The sequence below is a fragment of the Mobula birostris genome, chromosome 13, assembly GCF_030028105.1.
Source record: "Mobula birostris isolate sMobBir1 chromosome 13, sMobBir1.hap1, whole genome shotgun sequence".
Taxonomy (NCBI): domain Eukaryota; kingdom Metazoa; phylum Chordata; class Chondrichthyes; order Myliobatiformes; family Myliobatidae; genus Mobula; species Mobula birostris.
Window position 1 is genome coordinate 98,863,896 of NC_092382.1, and position 15,593 is coordinate 98,879,488.

The following is a 15,593-nucleotide window of genomic DNA, read 5'->3' on the forward strand; positions in this document are numbered from 1 at the left end:
TGTGGTCAAAACACCAGATCGAATAGGCTAACGCAGCTTTGTCATCTAAATATGACAAAACCATAGTAAACGAAACAGTCCGCTAATATGCCTGTTGAGATCAATAATAATGAGTCTGATCCCTCTGGGAACTTATTGGATCCATCTGAGTCTCATTTAAACCCAACATTATTTCTGCCAGCTTACCAAACTGGAAAATTCTGGAAAATATTGGAAAGAAATTGGCTCATTTACAGCCAGAGCAGATGCGGTAACTATGGCAGTTAAGTTTTCAATATAGGGATTTATTTCCAGACGTTCCTCAAAGGACCACAGTAGCTTCACATGATTTAGATGTTGGAGATGCCAATCTCATAAAGCAAAATCCATATCGGATGAACATGGAAGAATGCGTACTGTGTGAACAAGACATTAAGTATATATTAGAACATAATATTATTAGACCTTCTACATCGAATTGGAGTTCGTCTTGTGTTATGGTACGTAACCAGATGGTAGTATTCGGTTTTCTAGTCAATACAGGAAGATGAATGCTGTAACAAGAACAGATGCGTATCTAATCCCTGGGGTAGATAATTGTGTGGAGAAACTTGGAAAAACAAAGCTCCTTACAAAGATTGATTTGTTTAAAGGGTATAGTGTGTTCCACTGACGGATAGAGGTAGAGAAATTTCTGTATTTCTAACACCATGTGGGTTATAAGAATATAATATTCTAGCTTTTCAAAATGAAGAATGCACCACGAACTTTTCAGAGAATGACTAATTCTGTGATTTATGGGTTAAAAGATACAGATGCCTATATTGATGATTTCGTTACAGGAAATGGTACTGGGAAGCACATATTACTGCAGTGGAGCAACTATTTGAAAGGCTTTCAATTGCTAATCTAACTATTAACTTAGCTAAAGGTGAATTTGATCATGTCACTGTGACCTACCTTGGTTATGCTGTGTGTCATTGTAGATTAGATCCTATTCAAGCAGTTTTCGAGGTACCCCCTCCAACTGATAAAAATCTGTCAGAAGAATCTTGGGAATAGTGGGATATTACGGAGAATTTTGTAAAAAAAATGCTGACATTAGCCTTCCATTACCTAACCCCTTGAAGAAAGTTGAAAAGTTTGTGTAGACAGTGCTTTTTCAGGAGGCATTTAATAAATTCAAAACTATGCTATGTCATGAACCTGTGCTCAGGTCAACTGACTTTGAAAAAAACATTTTCATTAGCTGTGAGTGCCAGTGATGAGGCTGCAGGAGCCGTGTTACTCCAAAGGGATGAGGGTGATGAGGTTGATCGTCCGGTAGCTTACTTTTCTAAGAAATTTCATTAGCATCAAAAATTATTCAACCATAGAAAAGGAAATATTATCTCTTGTTTTGGCTTTACAACACTTTCAAATGTATGTTGGTGCAACTCAGAAACTACTCCGAGCTCACATTCATAATCCATGAGTATTTTTGAGTAAGATGAGAAACAAAATATAGAAGGTTACTGAATTGGTGTTTGATGTTGCAGGAGTATAATATTTTGATAACTCACACTAAGGCAAAGTTAATGTGATTGCCGATTGTCTGTCCCGATGTTGAATTTACAATGGTGTTTTTGAGTGGAAATTTAAGATTTGTAGCTGTATATTAGTTTGTAAGGTATTGTATGATAATTGTATGCATCTTATGTATGTTGTAGATTGTATACATTTGTATATATTTTTTCTAAATAGTTGTTAAAATTTTGCTCATGATATACCAAAGTTTTCCCTTTTTGGGGACAGGTGTTACATGCCCACAGTTTGATCATGGTACAGCGGGATGATGTAATTGTCTCATGACCGCGGAATGATGTTATGTCACGTAATGTCATGTTCCCAACTGTACTTAAGGAAGCCGCCAAAGTTTGACGCAGTTTCTACTTTAAATTTTAAGGTGCAAACACGTTATTGCCGGCAGTTTTAGAAATCCCTAACAGTTTTTGTTTGTTGCACATTTGTACTATGTTTGCAGTCTAATATTGGAGAGTGATTACCTTACCAAAGGACGAGAACCCAAATGATTGATTAAAGTTAATGACTTCCGCTGTTTTGGAAGTGATCGACTGCTTTGAATCGGAATCGTCTGGAAAACTGTGGCATGAACGTTTGTGTTCCTTCCCAGCAAGATCAGGACGTTTTGTGTGGTGTCCACCCTCCCGAGAGAAAAGGTCAATTACTTTATGACTTTATAATCGGTATGAGGCCTTTGGACAAGGCATCACTCGACTGTGAACGACAGGTTTGTCATTTTCTACGGAGGAACTTTTGCTGCATTAAAGTCTGTCCTTAAGGATTGTAAAAATCACTTAGACTTTTGAATTTACCACTTTAAACGGTGTTTCAATTTACCCCTTTTAGAAGTATCTTTAAGTTCGACTGTTTTTTCGAGACAGCCACATAACGGGTAACTTCCGGTTAAGCTGGTTGTTTACTTTTCTATATTCTTCAGTAGAAGCTAATAAATATCGTTGTTTGTTTGTTAAACCTGACTTTATTCTATATTTTTTGTCACCCATGACATAACAATATTTGCAATGCTTCGCGTTATTTATCTTTTCGAGTCTCGCCTTGTCCAGCTTGATACTCAGCTTCACCCTCAGGAAAGACATGCTGATACTGAAATTGACATTATAAACTATCCACCACTGAGGTGTGGATTTAGCCCCAGCAGCGATAATTAATAAAAGTAACGCATCTGCGATTATAGGCACTGTTCCTAAAATGCTCCCCATCGAATTATTTATAATTTGGTCCGTCTAAATCCACATGTTTTTTCTTATCCAGCCTCGGAGCCAAAGGGAAAGGAAGAAATGGAAACTATTGTTCCTTATTTACGACTAGAGGTAACAACGGGGGTTGAGAAATTTGAGAAATGACTTAACGGGCTCTTTGCGTATGTGTTTGCTGTGGAAGGCACTGTCAGTGTGCCAGAGTCCAGGCAGAGTATGCGACGAGCAGTGAGTGACATTGTTATTGCAAATGAAAAAGTGCTCGGGAACACTAAGGGCTTACGGTGAAAATGTTAACTAGCCCAGATGGACTACACCCAGAGGACTGAGAGAGGTTGCAGAAGATACACTGGTCATGTTCTTTCAAGAATCACTTGATTCTGCCATGTTCCGCAAGACTGAAATTTATTAGCGTTACTACACTCTCTACGAAGTGACGAAGGCAAAAGAATGGAAATTGTAGGACAGTTAGTTGGAGTCTATCATTCAGAATGAGATTGCGAAGAATGACTGAGAGGCAGGAGGCAGCGAGTGGGAAAAAAGGGGCCTTTTCCGGTTGACGGCTACTGACGAGTGGTGTTCTTCAAGGGTATGAATTCGACTGGTGGTTTTGCACATTGTTAATCGATGACTTCGATGATGGAGTTTATACTTTGTCGCATAGTTTGCAGATGATGCGAAAATGAATGGAATGGTAGGTAGTGCTGATGAAGCAATGCGATTGCAACAGGACGTGGGCAGATTGGAAGAAAGGTCAAGAATGGCAGCCAGAAGACAATGTTGGGAAATGAACATACCGCACTTTCTTAAAATATATAATTGTGTGGACATTTATCTCAGCAGGAAGCAGGTTCAAAGATCAGTGGTACAGGGAGACTTTGCAGTCCTCGTGCAAGAATCACATTAATTTATGATTAAGTCTGTGCTGAAGAAGGCAAATGGAATGTTGGCATTTATTTCCTCCTCAGACGGCGGCAGCTAAATACGTCACACTTCCGGGAATGGCAGGTGTGCAATAGTCATACCCCCCCCGCCCCCATCCATATATTATTAATTTTGGACGCACTCCTGAGGTTTTAGAGTTTATTTTATGGATATATTCTTTGTCATGCTGCAAAACGTTGAGCTGCTAAAGTGTGTTTCATTGCTCCACAACATTGACAATAAAGATATTCTTCTTCTTCTTCTTCTTCTTCTTCTTCTTCTTCTTCTTCTTCTCCTTCTTCGTCTTCTTCTTCTTCTTTTTCAAGTGAGTGATATAGAAAAGCAAGCAGATAATGAAGATTCTTTGTAAGACACTACTTTGAATATTTTAAAATAATCTTGGTCCATATCTCAGAAAGGATGTGTTGTCATTGGAGAGAGTCCAGAGGAGGATTCGGGAATTTAGAGGTTTAGCGTGTGAGGGTCGTTTGGCGATTTTAGGGCTGAAAGCACTGAAATTCATACGAATGCAGGAGGATCTCATTGAAGCCTACAGGATGTTGGAAGGACTGGATAGGGTGGGTGTGGAGAAAATGTTTCCTGTGGTGGGGGTATACAGCACTAGAGGATAAAACCTCACTAATGAGGCGCCACCCTTCAGAAAAGACTGCTGCGCAGTCCAAAACCGTGCCGATAGTTAAGGCGGAAACCGATCGGTCCCTGATCGTTCAGGTTATCAAAGGATATAGCGTGAAGGAAGGATTATGTGGTTGAGTGGGTTCGATCTCAGACATGATAGAATGGCGGAGCAGACTCGACATTCCATTGGCCTATTTCTGCTCTTATGTGTCATGTTTTTTTATGGACTATCTAAATATTTTATTCGCCTGTCCCATTTTTAGTGTTGTTATACTTTTTTCCTGTCGCCTTTACCATTAGACTTCACTGAAACCCTTCCGCAAATTACCTGTTGGCGGGGCTATTGAGGAGAAGAGCCTACTAGACTGTAGTTTCCTGCCGCCGAGCCGGTGTATTCCTCTCACGATGGAACACGCGGCCACGGGTTACTTCGAGCACTGATCTTCCCGTTGTGCTGTGTTCTTTCCCGGTGTTACACCAATGCTCGCTCCATCAACAGAGTCAACAGAGAATTCCGAACTCTCCAGTTCTCTGTCTGTCGGGTAAATCAACATGTGGTCACTTCAAAATAAAACTCGTTTTATCATCAAACTATGTTACGTCGTCAAATACTACGCTGAGGTTATTTTTACTGGCATGCAGAGTACAACAGAGAAATGCAACTGAAACGTTGAAGAAATATGAAATATCTGAGGGTATGCAAATAACCAATGTGCAATAGATGACAAACTGAGCAATGAAGACATAAATAAATTAATGAATAAAGAATGAATGAATGGATAAATGCGGAGAAGGCTGATGAATAAATAAATAAATTAGCACCGAGAGCGCGTTGCAGATTCTTTGAAAGTGAGACCCTAGCATGTGGAATCATTTCAGATTTGAGGTTAGTGAGGTGATCCAGGCTGGTACATGAGACCCGTGGTTGCAGTCTAACAACTGTTCGTGAAGCCGGTATGTGGGAAATACGGCTGCCTTCCCTCAGTCCCGATGGCAGCAGCGAGAAGAGCGCATGTCCTGGATGGTGGAGGTCCTTGATGATCGATGCTGCGTCCTTCAGTTTGAAGATGTGCTCAGTGGTGGGGAAGCTGCTCCTGAGGTGGACCGGGCCCGAGGAGTTTCTGTTCCTGTGCACTGGTTTATCGAAAACAGGGCGTGACGTAACCAGTCATGGACCTCTCCACAGTGCATGAAAGAGGTTTGTCAAAGTTTTACATGCCATTACGGTTTTTTGCAAACTTCTGATCATTCAGTTGTGGGCTGAGCTAACAAAATGGGTAACTAATCTTTTCTACTTGTATGACGTGCGTAACCTTCCATTTTCCTCATAGGCACATGTCTGTCTCATCTTCCCTTCAAGGCCACTAATCCTTGACCCCTACCACCACGCAAGGAAGTCAATCGCATGCACTCTCTGTTTAAAGGTCTTGCCCGTTAATGCTTATTTGAAATTACCACCTGCAAATACCCCGTCGCTTTGTGCAGGGTCCTAAATCAATGATTCTGGTGTTATCTGCAAGATTATTAGTCAGCTCATTTTCATACATCCGATTTTTGGTTGTTTATGTACTAAACACCGGAACAACTCACTATCGACTAGTGCCTATGAATTGTTCTTTATGCGTTGTGATTAAACTGCGATTCCTGGGTTACAACGTTGTAATCTCTGCATTACTGTCTGCCACCTGCTGGCGGCAGTATGACAAAACTGTCATTTCACTGGCCACCTTTCCCACACATCTGGACTTTCACGAATCTCCGTCAACAGGCACAACTCCATCACGTTGTGTGTCGTGTCCAAACACATTTATGAATAATCCCTATTTTCTTCCAAGTCAAACGTCAGATAATCTCCAGCACTTGTCAGGTGCAGTATCGCTGCCCTCCACCACTGCCTTCTGTCCTCTATGTTCAGAACATATTTGAATCCATGCTATCCTCTGCAGCTCGGTCTTATGGGTCCCCCTCCCGGAAAGGGTCCTTCTCAAGTGTCTTATTTCCAGTCTGTAACTATTGCTAACAGAATGCTTCCCGTTTCCAGTGGCCTTAACCATGGGTCAATTTTCAAACACTGATTAAGCTATCAGCATATAAGCATGAGTATTTGGACTGTATGAGGAAACCAGAACACCCCGAGGAAACCCACGCCGTAACAGACAACGGCGGGAAATCAGCAGAACGCCGGAAGATTAAACAGAGAAGGAGAAAAGGACAAACTCCGAGGGATCGGAAAAAAAATGTCGGTCAACGTTTCGGAGAGGTTACGTTCCAATCAGTATCTCAGGTGGAATACTCCAGTGCCAACCACTATTCCTGAACAACAGCGGGGGTGGGGGGAAACTCTGATGCATCCATACCGATCGAAGGTGTTTGTGCGAGAGCAATACTTCTGACAGTATTTCACATTTGGTGCTGAATCTCAATATATAAATAGACACCCGGTGACCTTTTCTCAGCAATCACGCTCCCCACATTCCCAATGCACTCAATCCGATTCGACAGATACGATCACCACGGCACAAAGTGTCCGAGCGTTCCTTTATTTCCCAGAAGGCACCGTGATGACAATTGTTACTTCGGAAGAATAAACGGCGATTGAATGAGTGCTTTTACGTGTGCGTGGTAGTGAATTATTTTCGAGCTGGCAGGCATATCTTCAAAGATTAAAGGTGCGAGCGGAGATCACGGTCAGTTTGGCAAGTTACCTGCCTGAAACAAGAAATCGCAGGGACTCTTTGAACCAATGGGCCCTCGTCGGAGGAAAGAGATGGAGCTATACTGGGAACATTAGGGCCTCATTAGGGCCGCATGGGAGCAGCAGGGAACAACGTCGTATTGCGATTGTGATCTCCAAGAATGGTAGAATCACCCACTTGGTGGAACTCAGAAAGACATTACAGGGATCTGGTGAAGAAAGTAAACTGGAAGTCGCTCTGTTGAAAGCAGATTGCGGACAGCTTCTCATTCATATTAGTGCCTCAAGGTGTGAAGGGCAAAAGATTTCCACGGCCGTTCAGAGTCCCTATGGAACAGGACATGCCAGTGAATAAATGGTATATTTTGGGGAGGTATTCGAGAAAGGTTACTGAGGATTAATATGGCCCTGACAAAGCCGAATGCACTTTGCCATGAGACAGAAGGGCGATTTCACCGTCTCCTTCAGCTGCACCCTGAACCTGTCCTGGACCACGGCGTAAAGGGCCGTGTTGGAGCAGCAGCTGAGGAGCTGCAGCATGTAGCCCAGTTCCCGCAGAGAATCCGGGGGAATTGAGTATAAATAAAGATAGAAGCTCTCCCATACGGAATACACCGTCAACAGCGCCCATAGCAGGATGAAATTCCCCGACATCACCAGCAGTAACTGGAGGGATTGCCTGCGGTTCTTCATCTCCGGGTCGACGGGCGTCTCGCCATCGCGCGAACCACGGAGTCTCCTCCGGGCTCGGCTGGCCACTAGGACGTGCCTGATGGTTAAACTGTTCAACAGGAGAATCAGGACAAAGGGGAGTATTGGGGTGAGGAGGGAATGAAACAGTAGAAATATTGCCAACTGCATTGGGGAAAATAAACGGTTAAAAGTCATACACAACACCGTCGTAATTTTTATCGAATAGAACCGATTGAGCATAAAGTACCAGAATATGTTCTTTACGCAGCTCAGCACAATTACTGTCCCCAGAACCAGAGCCGCCGATCTCCCGGTGCAGTATTTTCGTTTCAGCTTCTGAAAACAAATGGCGACAAATCGATCAAAGGTGAAAGTGACGGTGAACCAGACAGAACAGTCCGTGACGCCGTACAACACGACGGCGTGGATATTACACACGGGAACACGAGCTGACCAGTAGAAAACCTTCATTGGCATGTAAGTCATCGGAATCTTGTTCAATATCACATCCGAGAGAACGACGAGCTGATCCGCTGCTACCATGGCAACCAGGTAGCTTGTGACGCCTTTGGAGAGACCGCACTTTCCCCGAGACAGGATGACGATTGTCACCACGTTCACTGTGCGGAGGGAAATAAAGACCATTAACACACATTTGGATGGAAGCGTTCTCTGAAAACAATTATTTTAATCTACAGCACTTCCGAGAGCAGAGATGAACATGGAATTAATGTATCTGCTGAGGAGATTATTGGGAGCTGTTATTAAATCGGTAGTGATTATAATGTACCTGCTGAAGTTCAGGAGAATGAGGGGAACCTCAATGAAACCTATCGAACATTGAATGGCCCTGATATCGTGGACGTGGGGAGGGTTGCTTCTGTAGTGGGGGAGTCTACAACCTGAAGACGAGGCTTCACAATATAAAGACATCTATTTAGAACGGAGATGGGTAGTAACTTCTTCAGACCGAGACAGACGAGTGCGTGGAATCCATCGCCGCAGACGGCTGTGGGAAGCAGGTCATTTGAACCTTTGTTGAGGAGAGAGATAGGCTCTTGATTCATCGGGTCGTCGACGGCTACAGGATGGGCGCCAGAATGTGGTTGAGAGCGATAATGAATCAGTTACAGTCGAATGGCGGGGAAGGCTCGGTGCTCGAATGACCGAATTTAGGTCCCGAGCCTTGTGGGCGAAGCAGTCATAGCAACCGATGGCTGGAATGTATTCTGATCTTTGGCACCCCAAAAACGAGGTGCAAACGGGAATTGTTGAGAGAGTAATGAACTAATTAATGTACTAAATATCAAGGTGACAGAAATTCAACTTATTTCAACTGTATACACGAGAGAAAACGAGAACATAAGAAGATTAATAATTGGAGCAGGAACAGTCCAAGTTTTCGATCAGGCATGATCTGACAATGAAGAAGATCATGGCTGATCTGACCATGGACTCATCGCCGCATACCTACCTTTTCCTCATGACTATTAATTCAACTACTATGCAAAAATTATGCCAGCCAGTCTTAAATATATTTATTGAGGTAGCCTCCACTGCTTCACTGAGCAGAGAATTCCACAGATTCACCCCCCTCTGAGAGAAGAAGTTCCCTCCTAATCACAGTCCTAAATTTACTCCGCAGAATCCTCAGGCTATGTCCCGTAGTTCCAGTCTCACTTACCACTGGAAACAACTTTCCTGCCACTATCTTATCTATGCATTCCATAATTTTATATGTTTCTAGAATATTTCCTCTCATTCTTCTGAGTTCCATCTAGTACGATTCCAGTCGACTCGATTTCCATTCATAGTCCAACCACCTCATCTCTGGAATCAACTGGAGATCCGCCTGCACAGCCAGTTAATCCATCTTCAAGTCGGGAGACCGGAACAGCACAGTACTCCAAATATCCGCCTCACCAGTACCTTGTGCAGTTGTCACATAACCTCCATAAACATGGTATTTGTATTCTTGGTAGCCCGCTGGTCCTGCAAACTAACCTTCTGTGATTCAAGCACATGCACTCCAAAGTCCCTCCACAGAGCAGCATACCGCAATCGTTCACCACTTCATTAATATTCTGTTCTTACATCTGCCTTTCCCCAAGTGGATAACCTCACAGTTACCAAATTTTCACTCCACGGCCAGACGCTGGTACATTCGCTGAATATACTAATATCCTACTGCATGCCGTCAGTTTCCTCTGCATTCTTCGTGTCGGCGAGAGATCACGGCAGTGATGATCACGTGACTTTTTGCTTGTTTAACTGGTGAGACGTTGGAGCTACTTATTCATTCATTTAATTGCGTTCATACCATATACTTCCATCATATTTAATCTGCCAGAATGAATGGCCTCACACTTATCTGTGTTGAACTCCATCTGCCTCTTCTTACAGCAGTTTTCCATCCCATCAACACTATCCAAAACACCCCAATTTTGGGTGTTGAGCAAATTTACTGACCCATTGCTGCACTTCTTTCTCCAGGTCATTTATAAAAATGACGAAGAGTACGGGTTCCAGAATAAATCTCTGAGGCATATCCCTGGTCAACGCCCTCAATGCAGAATATGACTGTCTGCAACAACGCTTTGCCTTCTGTGGGCAAGCCATTTCTGTATATACATAGCAATATGCCCTTGGATCACATTCCTGATTACTTTCACCATAAGCCTTGCATGGTATATCTTATCAAATACACTCAGCCGATGTTTGCTGAAACTATACCAGTTGGAAAGACCTGCCTTTCAATTAGCGAGTCGTATAAGCTGACTTATATTTTTCAATGTTAATCATGAGGAAGAGACGAGACACTTACCAGGAAGAACTACAATGGCGAGTACAGGGTAGTAAACCAGTCTGAATGTTTGAAGCGCATAAAAGATACGTGAGTCCAACGTCAGCCATTCATAATTTTCAACAAGATATTGATACGCCCAGAGAATATTAATCGCAACTCCGGGAGCGTTCCGCGATATATTTCGCAGATTATGATCCATGGCTGGGGCAGTCAGATTCCTGTTCCCGATCCAGCCTCTGTCTTCTCTCTGTCTGCAGCGCTTGTCTCTGACAGCATAGACTGGCGGCTCTAACTGAAACTGTCCTTGTAAGGTATGCCGTACATATTAATAGACCAGGCAACCAGCAGCCACACCTCCGTGGTGACGTCGAAAATCCCCACGGACACACCCTTAATGAGGTTCTACGGAATGACAGGTGCAGTTAACCCTTTGTTTGCAGACAATAATTATTGCATAGATTGTTCTCAAATATTGTGGATGTTGTAGCAGAGTTTTGGTGGGGTGGGGGGGAGGGGCGCACTGAAGAATTACCTGACAGTGTTCAGTCACAGTGTCCAGGTCTCAGGCTCTTGATTTGCCTCTGTGCCTCAGAAGGGAAGTGGACGTTGTGCGGTGTTTCTCTGTGTGTGAGGTGGTGGGTGGGTGGTGCAGCAGGGTGAAAGTCACGGTGTTGTGATAGGATATTCGTCAGTGGTGCTGACAGCTGGTTCTGTCGGCGACAACGTAATGGATATCTCGGAATAGTCCTCAGGATTCTTAACTGGGAGTGTGAAAAGCTGGAATTGGCGGCCCATTGAGTTACCAATAACATGGGTACGATGAGCGATGAAGTTCTGCACTGCCAGTTAAGAGCTAATTTAGAAGTCATGATTTGCTGCCCATGCTACGTGCTTGTGAGGCGGAAACTAGGAAGATTATACAGATTAATAGGTTGCGAAAGATTCGCTTTTATATCCCAGACCTCTGGAAATGAATGCTAACATTGCATTTGGCTTCTTCGCATTTCTGCAAATTATCTTGCAGGGAATTTTCCCAAAAGGCTCTGCACCTCTGCTTGTTTCAATATTCCCCCCATTGTTAAAATAGTCCAGGCCAATACCGAGAGTGTACAGTTTATTGCATGGTGAAGGAGTTGCTTTTATATACCAATCCTCTGAAAATGAATTAGAACATGCATTTGTCTCCCTCGCTACTGACTCAATCTGCAGACTGTCTGGTAACTCAGCAACTCTGCTTTTTGCTTTCATAAGATCTTCCCATTTACGAAATATTTCACGCCTTTATTCCCTCTGCCAAAGAGTCAGTCTGGGCACTTCCGTACAAAATATTCCTTCATAATTCTTTGCCTCTTCTCCAGTCTGTCTAATTCTTACTGCAAGCACCGTTCTTCCTCAACGCTACCTGCCTTTCCATCAACCTCCACATGGGTCTGAAACCCTGTCACAAAGCCATCAAATCCTTCATCCAAATCATTGACGGACAACACGATAAGAAGCGGTCCCAACACCGATTGCTGCGGAACTCCACTGATTACCGCTGTCCGATCAGAAAATGACCTACGCCGTAATGTTTATGGACATCTCCAGAAGGCCACAATATTAAATACCACGAAGATAGTCTGAAAGTTCCCAGCAAATGAGAAATGAGCGTGCTTGGCTATGTCTGGCCATCAGGTTTCACCAGCTGCTGAGGAACTGAAAAGACACAACAACTTACTATAAATACAAGAGTCAGATGGCAACGAATTATACAACTACCGAGCAGTAATTATAGGTGGGCCAATCCATAATAACCGTCCGGATATAGTAACACAGGATAGACAAAGAACAACAGCTTATTCAATGTATAAAGCCATTGCATGCGCACTAAAGATACATAAATCAGTGCTTGAAAAACACAGCAATCTGCTGAATTCACCCTTACACACTGTTCATATTCTATACATTCACAGTATGATCCGAGACAAGATTGACCCGACCCAAGAATCCTCTCATAACAAGTTCCTGTACCAACTTTTGAACGACAGATTGTTTTACAATGTACAGATACACCATTGGACATGAATAACTGGGTGATTCATCCTTTATTAATGTTTTAGAGGGCAAACAGAGTGTAGTTTACAGAGAAAAAATGGTTTATGGGGAAAAAGCATCTACTATCACAACATCCTGTCCTATTTTACCTGAGACATGAAAGGATAATAGCCATTGTGATTTAAATATATTTGCTGAAACTGAAATGGAAAGAACATTCTGGAACTTTGGGGTTTACTATATAGCTATTTATAACCATTACTACCATCAAACACTGTCCTCACAGCTATATCATAAAATATCCTCATAACGGATATGTAATTATAATTATAATTGTATTATGTAATTATTAATTCAACAATATTAAGCACAACCAGTAGAGTCTGAAAATTCCCAGCAACTGAGAAATGTATGTGCTGGCCATGTCCGGACCAGCTGCTGAGAAACAGAAAAGACACAACAATTTACTATCAATACAAGTTAGATTCCTACAAATTACATGCCAATTGGTCAGTTACTACAGATGTGAAAATCCTTAATAACTGTCCGGATAAAATGACTTATATTTTTCAACGTAAATCATGAGGAAGAGACGAGACACTTACCAGGAAGAGCTACAGTGGCGAGTACAGGGTAGTAAACCAGTCTGAATGTCATAAGCGCATAAAAGATACGTGAGTCCAACGTTAGCCATTCATAATTTTCAACAAGATATTGATACGCCCAGGAAATATTCTGCTCAACTCCAGGAGCATTCCGCGATACATTTCGCAGATTATGATCCATTGCTGGGATAGTCAGTTCCTGTTCCCGATCCAGCCTCTGTCTTCTCTTGGTCTACAGCCGTTGGTCTCTGACAGCGTAGACTGGTGGCTGTCACTGAAACTGTCGTTGTGAGGTATACCGTACATATTAATAGACCAGGTAACCAGCAGCCACACCTCCGCGGTGACGTTGACAATCCCCACGGACACACTCTTAATTAGGTTCTACGGAATGACAGGTACGCTTAACCCTTTGTCTGCAGACCGTCAGAGAAGCGATACAACAGCAGATTGGAACTGTATCTAATAATCCCAGCAGTCGACTCTCCACGGATGCCTGCCGTGTTTGTAAAAGGACACACAATTGTGAAACGTACTGACGCACAGCCAGACACTGATATACAACCAGTCTGGAAAGGAAGGTGCACGCAAAAAAAAAAAAAAAAGCAATAATGATGATATAAAGAGATTAAAATAATTATTGCATAGATTGTTCTTTAATATTTTGGATGCCGTCGCGGAGTATTGGGATGGGGCGCGCACGGGAAGAATCAACTGACAGTGTTCAGTCACAGTGTTCGGGTCTCAGGCACTTGGATTGCCTCTGTGACTCAGAAAGGAAGTGGACGTTGAGCGGTGTCTAAGTGTGTGCGAGGTGGCGGGGGCGTGGGGGGGGGGGGGTCCGGTAGGGTGAAATTCACGGTGTTGTGAAAGGATATTTGTTAGTGGTGCTGACAGGTAGTTCTATCGGCGACAACGTCAGGGATATCTCGGAATCGAGTCGTCAGTATTCTTAACTGAGAGTGTGGAAAGCTGGAAATCGTGGCCCATTGAGTTACCAATAACAAGGGTACGATGAGTGACGAAGTTCTGCACTGCCAGTTCCAGGAGTTAAGAGCTAATTTAGAAGTCAGGACCTCCAGGATTTGCTGCCCGTGCTACGTGCTTGTGAGGTGGAAACTAGGAAGATTATGCACATTAATAGGTTGCGAAAGATTCGCTTTTATGTCCCAGTCCTCTGGAAATGGATGCTAGCACTGCATTTGGCTTCTTCGCATTTCTGCAAATTATCCTGCAGGGAATTTTCCCAAAATGCTCTGCACCTCTGCTTGTTTCAATATTCTCCCCATTGTTAAAATAGTCCAGGCCAATACAGAGAGTATACAGTTTATGGCATGGCGAAGGAGTTCTCTTTATATACCAATCCTCTGAAAATGAATTAGAACATGCATTTGTCTCCCTCGCTACTGACTCAATCTGCAGAATGTCTGGTAGCTCTGCAACTCTGCTTTTTGAATTCATGTGATCTTCCCATTTACGAAATATTTCACGCATTCATTCCCTCTGCCAAAGAGTAAGTCTGGGCACTTCCCCACAAAATATTCCTTCATAATTCTTTGCCTCTTCTCCAGTCTGTCTAATTCTTACTGCAAGCACCGTTCTTCCTCAACTCTACCTGCCTTTCCATTTACCTTCACATGGGTCTGAAACCCTGTCACAAAGCCATAAAATCCTTCATCCAAATCATTGACGGACAACACGATAAGAAGGGGTCCCAACACCGATTGCTGCGGAACTCCACTGATTACCGCTGTCCGATCAGAAAATGACCTACGCCGTAATGTTTATGGACATCTCTAGAAGGCCGCAATATTAAACACACCAAGATAGTCTGAAAGTTCCCGGCAAATGAGAAATGAGCGTGCTTGGCTATGTCCGGACATGAGGTTTCACCAGCTGCTGAGATGCTGAAAAGACAGAACAACTTACTATAAATACAAAAGTCAGATGGCAACGAACTATATAACTACCGAACAGTAATTATAGGTGGGCCAATCCACAGTAACCGTCCGGATATAGTAACACAGGATAGACAAAGAACAACAGCTTATTCAACAGATAAAGCCATTGCATGCGCACTAAAGATACATAAATCAGTGCTTGAAAAACACAGCAATCTGCTGAATTCACCCTTACACACTGTTCATATTCTATAACTTCACAGTATGGTCCGAGACAAGATTGACCCGGCCCAAGAATCCCCTCATAACAAGTTCCTGTACCAGCTTCTGAACCACAGATCGTTTTACAATGTACAGATACACCATTGGACATGAATAACTGGGTGATTCATCCTTTATTAATGTTTTAGAGGGCAAGCAGAGTGTAGTTTACAGAGAAAAAATCGTTTATGGGGAAAAAGCATCTACTATCACAACATCCTGTCCTGTTTTACCTCAGACATGAAAACATAATAGCCATTGTGATTTAAATATATT